General features: G+C 34.2%; 1 protein-coding gene across 2 annotated transcripts in view; it reads left to right on the top strand.

The window, feature by feature from the left end:
• The first annotated feature begins 4,213 nt into the window (after positions 1-4,213).
• Positions 4,214-15,555, top strand: part of NDST4 (N-deacetylase/N-sulfotransferase (heparan glucosaminyl) 4) — a 223,156-nt gene continuing 211,814 nt past the window's right edge. For both annotated transcript variants that reach the window (XM_012727987.1, XM_004686628.2), the window contains exon 1: positions 4,214-4,630. The gene's annotated coding sequence lies outside the window, so the exon portion shown is untranslated. The remainder of the gene's footprint in view (positions 4,631-15,555) is intronic.

Genomic DNA, 15,555 nt, shown 5'->3' with positions numbered 1-15,555 from the left:
AGAAGGTAATGAGAAAGAAAATGATAAACAGAAAGTTTAGAAGTATTTAAGTTTACTTTTTCTGAAACCTAGTATTTGTATTAGTAAATATAATTACTCTCAACATGGCATGCTAAATAAATTAGATATAATAAAATGAATTTTATTTTTTGAAGATTTATTTATTGATGCATACAGAACTGGCATACAGGCCAGAGTGGCAGGCGCAGTGAGAGGAATCACCACAGGCAGAGTGGGAAGCAGAATAGCCAGATTGATAAAGAACACTGCTGAGGGGAGCAGGAGGTGGGTCAGGAGAGGTCTGCTGCACCATGTGGGTTACCTCTGGAGCCAGAGATCAAACTTGCACTGAAATGGCTGCAGCTAGCTTGTAGTGCTGTGCTTTAAACCACTGCTCCACCAGGAAGGGCCTGAATTTTCTTTTTTAATAAACATGTCTTTTTTTTATTTTTCTATTGAATAAATAGGCACTGATACATACTTTATGTTGTGTATTAAATGTGTATACATACTTTAAAATGTGTGTTAAAATGTCTATTTTCATTTTTTTTTTTGAGTTCACAATTTTAAGATTTACCAGGATGTATTTTTTGACCTTTTCAGGAAATTCAGTTGGAAAAAGTGGTTTTAATAGCAATTGAATAAAAATATGAAGGATTTCCAAAATTTATTTGTTCAACAAATTCATTTCAATTTAATAAAAATCCATTGAGGACATAGTATATGTCTGAAACTATGTCTTTATAGATTCAGAAAAAAATACATTGCAGTTTATGGGACAGCAGATAAAAAATAATAGGATTCAACTTTAAGCAGTCAGGACAAATGGCTTGCATGAGGTCTGTTATTGCAAGCTCTCTAGATAGATGCTTCATCTGATTTAAGTGAGAGGCTGTAAATTGTAGAACACAGGTTCAGCAATTAAAAAAGATTTTGAGAAAATAATTTTTCTGTCTTCTTTGAATATTCCAGTCCCTTCCTAGAACCCTTAAAGCTATTTACTTAATTTCCCCAACATAATAGATCAGAAAATGATAAAAGTTAATCATTTCATAAGTATTTTTTTTCAATTATTGGAAAATGTTCTATATGTAGGGAAGATTAAGACAATTATTCAAGATAATTACAGAATTATTTTTACTGTTTTGTATGATTACTAGGAATTTCTCCTACTTTCCCGGAAAGGAGACAGGGAACACTTTGTAATTTGTTTTCATTGTTTATACCTGCATAGATCTGGCAGAACCTTCTGTCCTCAGGATTTAGTTTAATTCTGAATGAACAATAGGAAAAGAATAGTAAAGTGAGCATCTTGTTTTTTTCCTTTTCCTACCATAAGTTTGAATTCATAACCTCTGGATTTTTTTCTTGTTTTCAAAAGTTAGTGTCTGTTAGATATATGATGTTTCTGCAGTTATAAACATTCTTTATAGATTAATCCTGGAGAAAAAAAAATACTGATCAACAAATGTTACTCATAATTGGTTAACACCAGTGATGGTTATCAGCAGTGTTGAGGTTATAAATCTGGCCCCATGACATAATGACACAGCTTTGTGAGCAAGATCACTGCACTGTTGATTTGTTCCAGTAGCTGACATTAGTAAATTCACAATAACAAAATGAAAAATTAAGCAGCATTCTTTGTTCAGTTGTAAGTGGAAATAGGTCAACAGGAGTGCTGTTGAATGTGGATCTACCCAATGACACAGGCATCCAATAACATAGGCCACTGTCCTGTGTGAGAAGAGCCAACTTAATTTGAGGTCACCTGATAGGAGACAGAAAGCAGGGTCTTCAACCAGTCTCCCTGAATAGGGCTTTGGAAAGTGTTTATGGGACTTGAAGAACAAATAGAGAAAATGCAAACTGGTAACATCTGATTGGCTGTTGTCTGTAAATCATAGTGTAGTTAGAAGTTAGCTCCAGGGCATTCCTCTCTTCTGAATGGTGTCCATTTAAGCATGAGTAGGTGCCTTAGTTCCACCTACCAAGGTTATTTCAGCACAGGCAAGGCCATGTCACCTAGAGAATAGCAAACATGCTTCTGGGCCCTTGCTATAGAACACAATATGTCAATTCATGAAAAAAAGATTTTTTTCTCCCTTGCTTACAATGGCTGGAGGGATTTTTGTCCCTTTGTGCAAGCCCATTCCACTGATCTTGCAAAATAAGCAGAAATACAAAGTGGAAGTGGCCATCTCAGCCACTGTGGTTTCAATATAAAGATTTGAATATTTATAAATAAATGCTGTATTTTCCTTTTTGAGCAGGTAAGACAAGAATGATGCTGAAACTTAAATAAATAAAATGGCATTATTAATATGATGCACTACAGAAAATAGAAAATCCTCAGTCAGTTTTATTTTTTTTCATTTTTATCTCAGCATTTAGTATTTAGCACAATAATTAAGTTATCAAAATATTTGACTGCTATTGTATTTTGAATTTTGATATGTGTCACCAGGAAATTCTTATTTGACCTTTGCAAAAAAAAGAAAAGAAAAAGCAATTTATTTAAATTTAAATAAAGTAAGTAGTTTCTGGACTCTGCTGAACTTTTTTTTAAAGATTTTTTTTTTAAAGAATTTAAAAAAAATTTAAAGAATTTAAAGAAATCTTTTTTTTTAAAGATTTATTTATTTGTGCATACAGGGGTACAGGTCAGAGGCTCAGGGGCAGCGAGAGGCTTCACTAGAGACAGAGTGGGGAGCAGAACAGGCAGATCGACAAAGTACACTGCTGAGGGGAACAACAGGCGAGATAGGAGAGGTCTGCTGCGCCATGTGGGTCACCTCCAGGGCAGGTGGGAATCGAACTCATGCTGAAGTGGCTTTAACTTCTCAGTGCTGTGCTTTAACCCACTGTGCCACCAGGGAGGGCCTCTGCTGAACATTTTTATAAGATAAAACTTACTTATTATATATTTTAGGTCATGCTGCTGAAAAAAACTGACAAGTCATGTATGATCTAATAGTGATAGTTACAGCATAACTGTTTGATCTTTTTAATTGAATTTTTTGATCCTTTTCTATTACATGTCTGTAGTTTGCTGATGACCTACTTGTCATACAGTAATACTGTGCTAGTTCTACTGGGTAAATTAATATTATTCATTCAAAGACTATATCATCAACAATACTGTGTTTTGAAGGAAGAACATACTTCAACCTGCAGAATACTGGAAGGGAGAGTGGTGATCGCCTCAGTAATTCAAGCTGTTTATGACCAAAGAGACACACATATCAGCCAGGTACTTGAGATTGAGACAAGTTTGTAGCTCTGTTCTCTAGCCTGTAAGGAGTCTTAGGCTGGATTCCCATTAACATGTCTTATTCACCTAAATTAAATGAGGAAAATTAATGGAAGTACAAAATCAAGAAGAGCCCAGAGAATCATATAACCTGGAATAAAGAAATGTCTGTAAATCACTTTTCTTTTATGTAGTTGAATGGAGTTCAAAATAACTTTAAGTAAAGTGAATAGCTATAATCAATAATAATTTTATGAGTTAACATGAGTTAGAAGAGAACAAAGAGCAGATAATCATCTTATATTTCCAAGTTAAAAAAAATGAGTCATAAAAGTAATTTTTATGTATGCTGGACATAGAAGACAATCCAATAATTTACCTCAATTAAACAATTTATACAGTATACACACAAACATAATTGAGAGAGAGAAATTTCTAACATTTATTATGGTAGAAATGGTATTTTAATTTGGAGTAGGTAACTCCCTAATATTTTCTGAAGTTTCTTACCGATCCTTGCAGCTGTTTTTTTGATTCCATATGTCATGTGTTGCCCGGGAACACTGATATCAGAAATCCCTGTCTTGAACTTTTTTTTTTTTCTTGCCCGACACAATGTGTGGGTGTAGGGTCGTAGCTGCAAAGTGGAATTTTACTCTCGAATTTCATAGGAAATAGTCCGACTGTCCAAGTCCGACTGTACAATGAGAGATTATGCAAATCCTCAAGGAGCATCTAATCAATCACAGTGGAGAGGAATGCAGCTGATGGCTGAATTAGCTTCTGTTGGAATGTATTCATGTGTAACATCCCGCTGCCTGGATGACATCACAACAGCTCCAGGTCCTTGAAAGTCTTGAGGATGATTAGCTGAAGGAATTGGCTGTTTCTGCCAATCATAATCCGGCAGAGCTTCCTTTATAGTTCTGGAGATGTGGGAGAAAGAGGGAGGGAGGGCAAGACCGCTACGCTAAACAGGCAGCGCAGCAGAGAAGGAGCAGCTGGTATTCCGGTGATTAAATAGTTCTCATAGCCTTTTTGCTGTACCGGGTTCGTTCCCCGGGGTAATTCTCGTGTCCAAGAAGGAAGCTGAATTTTAACGGTATGCTGAACAGAGGTTTGAATCATTCCAGCTGGCTGCTTGTTTTGAAAAGGACAATGTGTGTATAAATAAAAAGAAGTCTGCTGGAAGAGTTCAGAGACTAGGACTGGAGCTCAAGAGTGCTCTCGGAATATTGTTCAGGCAGATTGTGTGAACTGAAAGCTCCTACTAATTAACCTGGGGCCAAGTGAATCTGAATACTGGATATTTCATTTTCTAACTCGGGATAAATTCAAGTTAGAAAAAGAAAAAAAAAAACTGAAATGCTTCTCTAGGTAAGTTATTTCTTAATTTGCTGAAAGCAAGGTGTGTGTTATCAGTGAGTATGTGGTTGGCTATGTAAACAGGTTGAACACAATAAAGTTTTATTTGTGAAAGGTTTATGTAGAAGCTGGTAATAGATTTAAGCCCAGTTGATTCTCCCTGGTCAGCATGCGTGTGCTTACCTGTCCCTACCCTTTGTAGAAGTTATATTTGCACTATAAATAGGAATACAGTTCTGCTTTAAAAGACCTGGAACTTCCAATATTTTAAACTATTGCCAGAATATATGGAGAATGTATACCTCACTTGATAGCAATTTTAACTTTTTTATGTGGAAATTGCAAATTTTACACACTGAGTATCCAGAGCTAACGGTGAGGTTATAAATGCTTCCCGGAGAAGTGTTTCTGATAGCATAGCATTCAGATTTCTCAAGATGGGAACTCCTCTCTTTGGGACCTGAGATTTATAGGCAGGCTCTGTTTTAATGGTCTGCTTTAGAAAAACAGCTGTCACAGACATTTGAAATTGTATGATACAGTCATAAATTGCTTTTATAGAAATTGATGCTTTCCAACTAGCTCCTATTAGGAAAGGCAAATAAATTCATCGAACAATATATAGCATGCACCATAAGCATACATTTTCAGGAGGACAAAAATAAGCTTTGCACTCTATATGCAAACACTTCCAACTTCCTCATTCAAAGAATGAAGTAAAAAATAAGAAATATCATTTAAATATTTTACTTATCTCTTTTGATATATTTGTTGGAGAAAAGTAAATAAAAAAGGAAAGTATTCTCTTGTAAATTGTCCTGGTTCATTAAACAATGTGTTTTTCAGAGTTAGTTGCATAGTATTTTCAAATGATAATATCTCTTGTTTATTATGCTAGGTTATCCAGATTGCTAAAATATTCTTTAAAAGTTTATCAGTTTATACCTGATCATGTCACTTTCATATTTACCTGTGCTTGCTTTCCCAGTGTATCTATCAGATTATTTTTTATTTACTCAAGATCATAATTGTTTTAAACTAAACTACATACAAAAATACCAATGAGCTTTCTTAATTATTTCAGTGATTGACTTTCTCAACTTGAACTCCATGATTTAAGTACTGTTAGCTTCTTGAAACAAAAGGAAATTGATAAAGACAAAAGTTATTCTAATTGCTTGCATTTTCCCCAAAACTGGGAGGCAGTTTTTCCCCACAAATATTTTACATTATTTTTTCATCTAAAAAGGGTAATTTCAAGTTCTTCTGTTAAAAAAGTAAATCAGCTATATGCCAATAAGTGTTATGCTGGTTACAGGTTTTTCTTGAAGCATATACCTGTAGAGAATATAAAGACCGCTAACAAGTCTAAGTTTCCAAGAGAATTAGTTATCAGTAGGTACAAAATAGTTGCCACATAGGTTTAGATACTCAGTTTGTTGACAAATATGCAATAAGATGACCCAGATCACACAGTACTACATTGCTAGAAGTCTCAGTATAAATTAATGAGCAAGATTTCTGGAAATTGGACACTATGGAGGATTTTTTTTTTTTATTTAACTTCATCTTCCTGTCATGTGGCTAAACTGACAATAATACCTAGAAAATTCTTTGAAGTAAATTGAAATGAGTCTGACTTATTAACATCAAAATGAAAACAATCCAAGGGAAAACATAGATGTTACATAGGACGTTAGACATAGGAAGTTAGACATAACTCTTAAGTTTAAAAGAGGCAAAAATGTCATGAGAATTTTAGTATCTTTTCCTTTCAATGAATTTGCAATATGCATATTAACTGCGTTTTTACCAGCTGAAGTTATCTAAGAAATGTGTGCATTGAAGTAATTTCCTTTAAAAACTAAGATACATGAAGACTTTTATATGCAAATATGTAAAACTCATTCTTATTCTAATATTTGATAACCAAAGTGGAAATGCATGTTTATAAATAGTTTCATGTGAAGAAAAGGGAAACTTTTATATTTTATCTGACTATTAAAACAGTTATGTCTATATTGTATTCCCTTCAAAAGCATTATTCTATAATAGGATTTCAAATAACCTTAATTTCTTATTTAAATCTTGATGTTTCATTACTTCTTAAAGGTGCTAAATAACTGTTGCTAACCCAGTAAAATGTTTTCTCCTATTATATCTAATGTTTATATGCTCTCCTGAACATTCTGTCTGAGTGGGAAACAGAGTGAGAATAAAATCCATAAATCAAACTTTCTTTGCTTCATACAGTAACAACTACTCAGGAAGAACCGAGAAGTATTAACATGCTGTGTTCAAACTAGAAGATTCTAGCTAGTGCTGCCTACCCAGATTTGGAAAAGAGCTGGGAAAACCTATACAATAAGGCTAGAATATCAGCCCTGGCTGGAAGCCAGGACAGAGATACTGTGCACCTAACAGGCTAATTCTTTCTGGGCTGCAATTCATTGATAATGCATTATGTTTAACGTCAAACCTGATGTGTTACTTTTTCTCTAGCACTAGCTGTGGTACACTTGGAAAACAAATATATTTTTTGAGAAGATTATAATTTTAAAGAAACAAAGTATTCCTCTTTACTAAAGATTTTTCTAATGAAGAACTATAAATAAGCCAATCAGAAATTCCTATAAAATACAGTTTATCTCCAAGAGCAGAAAGATAAATATGAGATGGACTTTTGCACCATTCTCTTGGACATGGTAGAGCTAGAAGAAATGGCCCCTATGGGCAAAGGAAGAAGAGGAAGGATTTATGGAAGTAGGTAACCTACTAATATTGTGCAGTGGAGGTGGATGTACTAATACCTGTTGTACTCGATATATCTTGTGAAAATAGACAACAAAAGAGAGTGATCTCTCCTTTTTTATGTGTTGCTAATAACTAGGGAAAGGGAAACCATTGTCTGTTGATTTATTTTAAATTTATGAAGTGAGAGAAATAGGTCAGGTGACAGACTAATGCTACTGCCTTCAACCTTCATGGAATAACATTTAGTCAACTGTTCTTTAACACTTCAGGAGACTTTCAGCTATGCTGTCACAGAGAGTGTTAAATGTGCCCTTTTTTTAGTTATTTTAAGCAAGCTTTAGAAGTTAGAGGTGTCAATTGCAAAGCAGAACTTTTATAAATATGGTCCTATTTCCAAGCTTTCTTTATCTCAGTTTTCTAAGGAATGCTATCACATTCTAGAATTGGCAAATCTGAACTGTCTTTTGGAATAATACTGAACTAATAACAGATTTTCTCCAAACCTCAGGTAGTCTGATAATGAATTCCCACTGTATCAATGACTTCGGCATTTCAAGACAAAAATATTTGATGAAATTGTAAATAGTATCTTATTCATTCTTTCTGGTAGGAATGCTTGTCAATGAACATTGATGTATTAATTCTATTTCCTTCCTTGTAAATTCTCTGTATCATTGAGTAGCCATGTAATTCAGGTGAGGAAATAGATAACAACAAAATGACCTGCATATGACAATCGCAATCCTGACTTTCAAGGAGTTTACAGAGGATGTTTTAATATACAAGTTACTTTACAAATATTTTTGAAGAGATATACTCAAGATAATTCACTAATCCTATAGTAAATTATAATTAATTAGAATTAAGGAAATATATGAGAACAAATGAGTTTTAAAAAAGACAATGGTTGAATATTTGAAAACTTATTTTGAAGATGTACTCAGGGTAGTTTAGAAAACCAACTTGGTAACTCAGTATGTTAAATGTAAAATTAAGACTTCATATTAAACTCAATTTTTTAAACCATTTAACAACTACTGATTGAAATATCCAAGAGCTCAATAAAGATGTAAACCTTTAACAAGATAACACACACACACACACACAATTTTGTCTCCTTTCACTACTCATCATTCTTTCCTTTTCCTTTCTCTCACTTCCCTTCCCTTGTCCTCTTTCCCTTCTCCCCCCCCCACCCCCCCCCCCCACCTTCTCTCCTTCTCTATCTTTACTTTGCTTTGCTCAGGTATTTCCTCCCTCAATCTCTACTTTCCTTCATTTGCTTTTTTTTTTTTTTTCTCCTACACTTTCTTTCCTGTGTCACCTTGGCTTAAATGCACTTTCTTACAAAGGGAGGAACAAGCCACTCATTCTTGCTATGGCTGTTATTACCCTAATGGCAGCTTGCAACAAGGGGGTGGGGAGAGCCTGTACTGGAAAAGTAAGTAAACACAATAGACAGCAGAAGAGAGGGAAGAGAGGATGGGGACCCCAGGTCAGAGATGTGGAGATGCCACCTTTCAAGTATTGGCTATCGCCCCCCACCCCGGAGTTTCCATTTAATTCACTCAAATCATTAAGTAAATTCCTTTGTTCCCTTTGTTGTATTTATCTTTCCATTTCAGTGGCACTTGTTTCATGCTGCAAATGAAGCTAAAGAAAAATAATAGTAGTAAGAACAAGAAGAGATGTAAATAACCCATATAATCTTTACACTGGTATTTTAAAACTTTGAATCATAAATCTTTATATTTAGTAGTTTAAACATAGTAGCATTCATATACAGCCCAAAGGTTGACTGCTATACTAATGGAAGAAAAAGAAAAGGGAAAGCTATTTTGCACATTAAGATGCTTTGGCTTGACTCCATTTCTGAATCAGAAATTCAATTGTAGACTGCTGATCCACATAATTTGTCATATTTCATCAGACTTCTCAAAAGAGTTCTTCTTGATGTACTGAATAGTCTTTCACGCCTACATAAAATCATTTAAACCTCAGAAATAAATATAGCAACACTAAAGATTAATACAAGGAAAGGAAACAGATGCTGAGATGCATATGCTTCTGTGAACACATATAAAAGTCCTGTTTCTATTCAATATTCTGAAGAGCAAGTGAATAATTGGATTCAGGATTTAAATTTTGTTTCCCAACTAATTTTTCACTGATAGTTAGGTCAGCACAATTGAGATTCCATATATATATATATGTGTGTGTGTATGTATATGTGTGTATGTGTGTATATATATATATATACATATTCCATATATATGTGTATGTGTGTATATATATATTCCATATATATGTGCATGTATATATATATGAATATATATATTCATATTTATATACATTAAGCACAAAAAGTCATTCAAAAATTGTACTTATCAATACATTCAAAATGGTTCTTGACATTTCAGCTTGTGAAACTGCTTACCTTGGTTTAGGACATTTTCTTATGAAACAGAAAAATGACTCTTGGTCAATTGAGATTGAACTCAATGTAGTACTTAAATTACTCTATTTTTCCATCTGGACATATTTTCACTTTAAACAGGGAAAATAGCTTTTTATTTTTGTTCAATAAGTCTCATAATGATTATAAATATGTCTATTTTTTTAATATGAGGCAGACATGATTGAAGATGCTAGAAAGAACAAAATAACTCTTATTAGGCTTATATTCTGATGGAGCAGGCTGTGTTATCAAATAAAGATCCTCCAACGTGGCATTAAGTATGAAGGCAAAAAAGCCAAGGTGGTGGGTTAAAGGTTATAAGTGGAATTTATAGAGCTGGCCAGATAATATCATACAAATAAGCTGAAACTGAGAAAATGCTTTTAAAAATTATATGCCAAACTGAAAACATTTCTTCATCTTGTAGAAAAACGTGAAGACTAACAACTGCTTGTAATATGCAAGCTGACATGTTGACTTTGAATGTATTGATTCCTACCTTCAGTTCTGTGAAACTGCTAGCACCTAGAATTACAGTGTGTTGTTTTAGTTCTACTTTCTCTGGAAAGTAGAAAGACCAATCAGTTTTAGAAAACCTGATTTTCAACTTTGTTCTACAATTCATAGTTCTAAGATCTTGAGCAAATGATGTCAAAATCTTCAAGTTTCTATACAGCCTGAAAGCCAATGCTACTGTCAAAACTTACACAGCAAAGGAACTTGGCCCCACCTCATTCTCACACACTGGTGAATATAAGGACCAATATTCCAGTAGTTCGCTCTGTGTATTGATCAGTGGACTTAGCATGATACAAGTATGAAAGGATACGTGGAAATTTTTTTTAAACATTCATCAATTATCACACGTCTTTAACCTTACAAGAACCAAAATAATAGGACTAATACAATGCTAATGCTAATACATTTGCAGTGAATTAATGTAATCAAAGTACTGACATCAAGGCAACCATGATCAACAATCTTGCCTCGCCTGGTTTAACATTGTTTGGTCTCTTCACAAATCTGAGATTCCTGATGTTTGCTATTAGGAACAGCTTTCTCTGACATTCCTCTTCTAACTGGTGAATGAAGTGTCCTGTTCTGTTCTTCCATTGTGCCCTAGAGATGTTGTCCGAGGGTGTGAATACAGTGTGTATTTATCAGTGCTCCAAATTGAACCAAAGTCTTTGGCAGCAGACTGCTCAGGGAGTGTTTGACCTCCAGGCAGGTAGCAAGGGTTTGATGAGTACAGAATGTCAGGAGACATCTGGGGAACGTGTCACATGCATAGCAGTTGAAGGAACAATGCTATTTAAAGAACATTAGACTCTAGAAGAACAGTATCATTATCTTTATATATTGCAGGGTTTTTTTTTACTTAATCAAAAGGGTATTTGTTTTATATTATATGACACCAATATACTGGCATATGAAAGATAGTGGAAGGTTATGCCTGCAATATTAAGGCAATATACTTGAAGTCATTGAGATTCCAGGCAATCAAGGCAGTGGTAGTCTGGACTGCTACTTATCCAGAAGTCGTCTGTGGAAGGATTTTCTGCCTTGGGTAGAAGACAGATGATAGCTACCAAGGACTCTTCTGTTTCTTTTCTGTGTACCTAGAAGGAGTGGATAAAAGCTAGGGCATGAGCATTCTGCTCAGCCAGCTCTACCAGGGGTGAGAAGATGGGGTTGGGAGATATCATTCAATTAAATAATTAACCAGTTTAATTATCCATTTTAATTATCTAGTTTAAAATAGCATGAATGTTTTAAGTAGGGTATATCCTACAGTATAAAGGCAACTTTCCACAAAAAGATTATCTGACAGGTGCATAATTTCTAAAAGAAAATGAAGTTATTTGTTAATTAAGTGAAGTATTGAGATTTAAAAAAATAAGTGAACATAAACAAAAGAAATGTCCATTTATTACTCTTTCAAATCACCTGAGAAAGAAAATAAAGAGCCACTGTTTGAATAAGAAAGGGCTTATGAAACTCTAATGGATAAGGGGAATGGAGATGGTTGAATCGTGAAGTATAAGGCAGGATAGCGAAGAGAGGCATTCTTGTAAGCAAATGTGTTTGCTTTTAAGTGCAATTGCATCATAGCATGGTAGACAGGAGGAGATAATTTTGAATTTCTCTGAAGTTCGATTCTAATCTTAGCTTTGCCCTTACTTATAACCTTAGTAGAACTAATTAGCCTTCTGTGCCTCAGATTTATATGATCTGTGAATGGAAAGAACTACACTTACTTCATAGAATTAATGGGACAGTAAAGCTAAATATGACAATAACTATAAAGTTCCTACTACAAACTGGAAATATAACAGTTGTTAAATTAATAGAATTCAGTATTAATTGCATGTATAAATACTCTGGCTTTGGCCTGCAAGGTAACATTTTTTAACCTACTAAAACAAACCTTGGTGGTACAATGGATTAAAACACCGCACTACAAATCTACCTGCAGCTGCTTCATCTTGAGGTCGATCCCCAGCCAGGGAGCTGACCCACACGGCACAGCAGACCTCTCCTGTCCCAGCTACTGTTCCCCTCAGCAGTGTATTTCAGTACATCTGCCTGTTGAATCTTCTGTCTTTGATAAATCGTCTCACCACTCCTGCACCTCTGGCCTGTATCCCAGTTCTGTATGCATAAATAAATACATCTTTTAAAAAATAAAATAGAACAAACCCTTAGTGACAAGTATCAACTGTTTTCAACCCCCTTCACTTGAAGATAATGATCTAAATCACCTTTCTCCAATGTCTATATTCTATTTTTGATCACGTTTGCTAATACAAATTTAACTTAAAGGGTTAAACTTCATTGACCAACATTTTAATTTGACTCATCACAGTTTTGAAAATTAATTCAAACTTAACTCTTCTAAGGAAAACAGATGATAAACTAGAGGGAAAGCTATCAGAAAAAGATGCCAACTAGTTTATCTTGATTTTCTAGCATGCTGGAGTAAGGAAAAATATGAAATTGAACATATAAGAAGGTAAAGGTACAGACACTGAAACTTGATAAATAAAATAAAACAAATATGGCTCTTACTTAGTTTGCAATTTTCCCCAAAACACTGAAAAACATCTCATGGGGTGTCTATATTAACATATTTCTTTAGAATTAATTCAGCAGTTACCGATAAATGTTCTATAAGGATGGTAGGGAAAATAATTTACTTAATAAGACTATTTGATAAAATTAAAATCATTTTTGTGGATCTTTAGGAAAAAATGGAAAGACGGGAGTGAAAAAAATTAAAGGTTTTGTCTTATATCTGGAAACCATGCAAACATGCAGAAACTATACTATGACATAAATTTGCCCAATTGTTGAGTTGAAATTTTCTTTTTCTTTGTAAGACTTATTTATTTATGCATACAGAAGTGGAGTTGAAACTTTCTAACCAACAATTAGGACAGACTTTTTGATAGGCAGAATGTTCACTTGAAAGTCTTTATCCACAAATATCATAGTCACACAATGAGAAAGAAGCACTTGGCAAACTTCATCTGGCTCTTAATCATAGCAGAGTTCTTCCAAAGTCTCTGCACCACTGGCTGACTGTCTTTAGATTATTGTGGCTCACCAAGCTAAAAGCAAAGATATACAAATTACATTTTGAATTTTTGCTGCCAGGGTGTTGCTATACATAAAAATTGTCCTCATGTTTTCCGTATATAAAATAAAGCTAGTTTTACTCTTCTTATTCTTTATTCCCCAAGCTCCTGATGAGAAACAAAATATTTCACATTTCATAATCTCTCAGTATGTTCTACCAAATAGGCTTGCAAAATGAATTATTTTGGTACAGGGCCTAGCATCCCTTTAGAGCACTCATAACTAACATTTGTAATAATTCTAGATTCTAGTCATCAAGAATTAAAATAGGAGCATCTCAAGAAATGTTGCCTCTGACAAGTAGCAGAATGTTTGAAATCACTCCAAGTCTCTTTCTATGAGTTTTTATTATGCTTTTTCCAAACTTTGAGAATTGTGTATCCTGGATTAGTTTTGGGGAGGAAGGTGAGATTCTGTATGGTTATATTAACATGTGGCCACTGAGCTTATTTCTGGTTGATGGCCAAGCATGTGTTTTATTCTGGTTTATGTAACAGTAAAAAAATAACATAAAATATGAAACAATTTTAAAAATAGCAGGCACAGATTAACAGTAAAACTGGTAATGGAACAAATCTCCTTTTGTGTAAAGTTCAGAAAGATCTGAAATGAGAGAAATCAGTAAAAGGTAGAAAGAGTAACTAGAAAATATAGAGTCTACTGCAAAAATAAATAACAGAGAGAAAATTTCAGTATTTCCTGCTTCAGTAAGGTTCTTTATAAATCGTGTGCATGGCATTAAAATTCTCCTCTGTGATATTTAGGGCATCAGTATGGAATAGTGGCCGTAAAGGAAAAGACTTAAAAATCCATCAGAAAATGTGGTTCATATTAGTGTAACATTGGACTGGACAGATTTCTCTACTTTTCTGTGCTTTTAGGTTTCCACTCATGTGTTGCTTGAATTCTTTGAATAGCAATTTTGATAATTGGAATTTATCCCCCCCCTTTTTTTTTTGTATACAAAATGAAGAGTGTGCTATTGGACAAGTTTATTTTTCATCACAAATAGCACAAAGACAGCAGAATAAGGTAATACATGGGACATTTCCTGATATAGAGAAAATAAATGAGTAAAAACTCACTATAATGTTCTATAAGTTAGATAATAGACTTCAGTTACACTACCGTAAAACTAAATTTTCTCCAAGAACTTATTTACTGGCTACTGTGGGAGTCGATAGGTAAGAATTTCTGAGACACTGGATATTAATGTCACTTGTGACTATAAATATTATACTACCAATAACACATTAAATTTACAATAAAAAGTCACTACAATTTAAAAAATACTTTAAAATTTAATAAATGTCCTTTTGATTTCTTGAATATAAACAGTGATATTAAATATTATGTAAAATTATTTTTCTCTCTCCTTTATTTTTTCCTATGGCAAGAGGGAGGGATATTTCTCCATTTTAACTCATTTACTCAATGCCATACCTCATAGTTTCCTTGTTGATAAAAACAGGAGGGCTACATGAGCATTCTTTTCCTTGGGTAACATCTTCCTTGATTGTATGCTGACACAATTAACAAGGACACAGATTAATATTAAATATAATAATGGTTTATAAAGAATGATTATTGAACTAAACCAAAGCAATTATCAGTTGATGGCAATCATTTTATCGCTTCTGGCTCTAAGCTGATTTAACTAAAGCCTATAGGAGAAAAGTGCAGACAATGAATACAACATAGGAATTTTTTTTTAAGATTTGTTTATTTATGCACACAGAACTGGGATACAGGCCAGAGGTGCAGGGGCCATAGAAGATTCAGCAGAGACAGAGCGGGGAGCCAGAACAGGCCGACTGATTAAAGTACGCTGCTGAGGGGAGCCGCAGGCAGGTCAGGAGAGGTCTGCCGTGTCATGTGGGTCAGCTATGTCAGCTATAGAGCTAGGGATCGAACTCATGCAGAAGTGGCTTTAGCTTCTCAGTGCTGTGCGTTAACCTGCTGCACCACCAGGGAGGGCCTCAACATTGGAATTTTAAGGGGAAAATTGGTCATGTTGTTCTGCCTCAATATTTTTCTTTTGTTTAAAATTTTTCTTTCCTCAACATTCAGGTCATCTCCACCTTCA

The sequence above is a fragment of the Condylura cristata genome, unplaced genomic scaffold (assembly GCF_000260355.1).
Source record: "Condylura cristata isolate star-nosed mole 26May11 unplaced genomic scaffold, ConCri1.0 scaffold00021, whole genome shotgun sequence".
In the NCBI taxonomy this organism is placed as follows: Eukaryota; Metazoa; Chordata; class Mammalia; order Eulipotyphla; family Talpidae; genus Condylura; species Condylura cristata.
The sequence above is the reverse complement of the archived record's forward strand: the minus strand, read 5'-3'. Positions and strand labels throughout refer to the sequence as shown.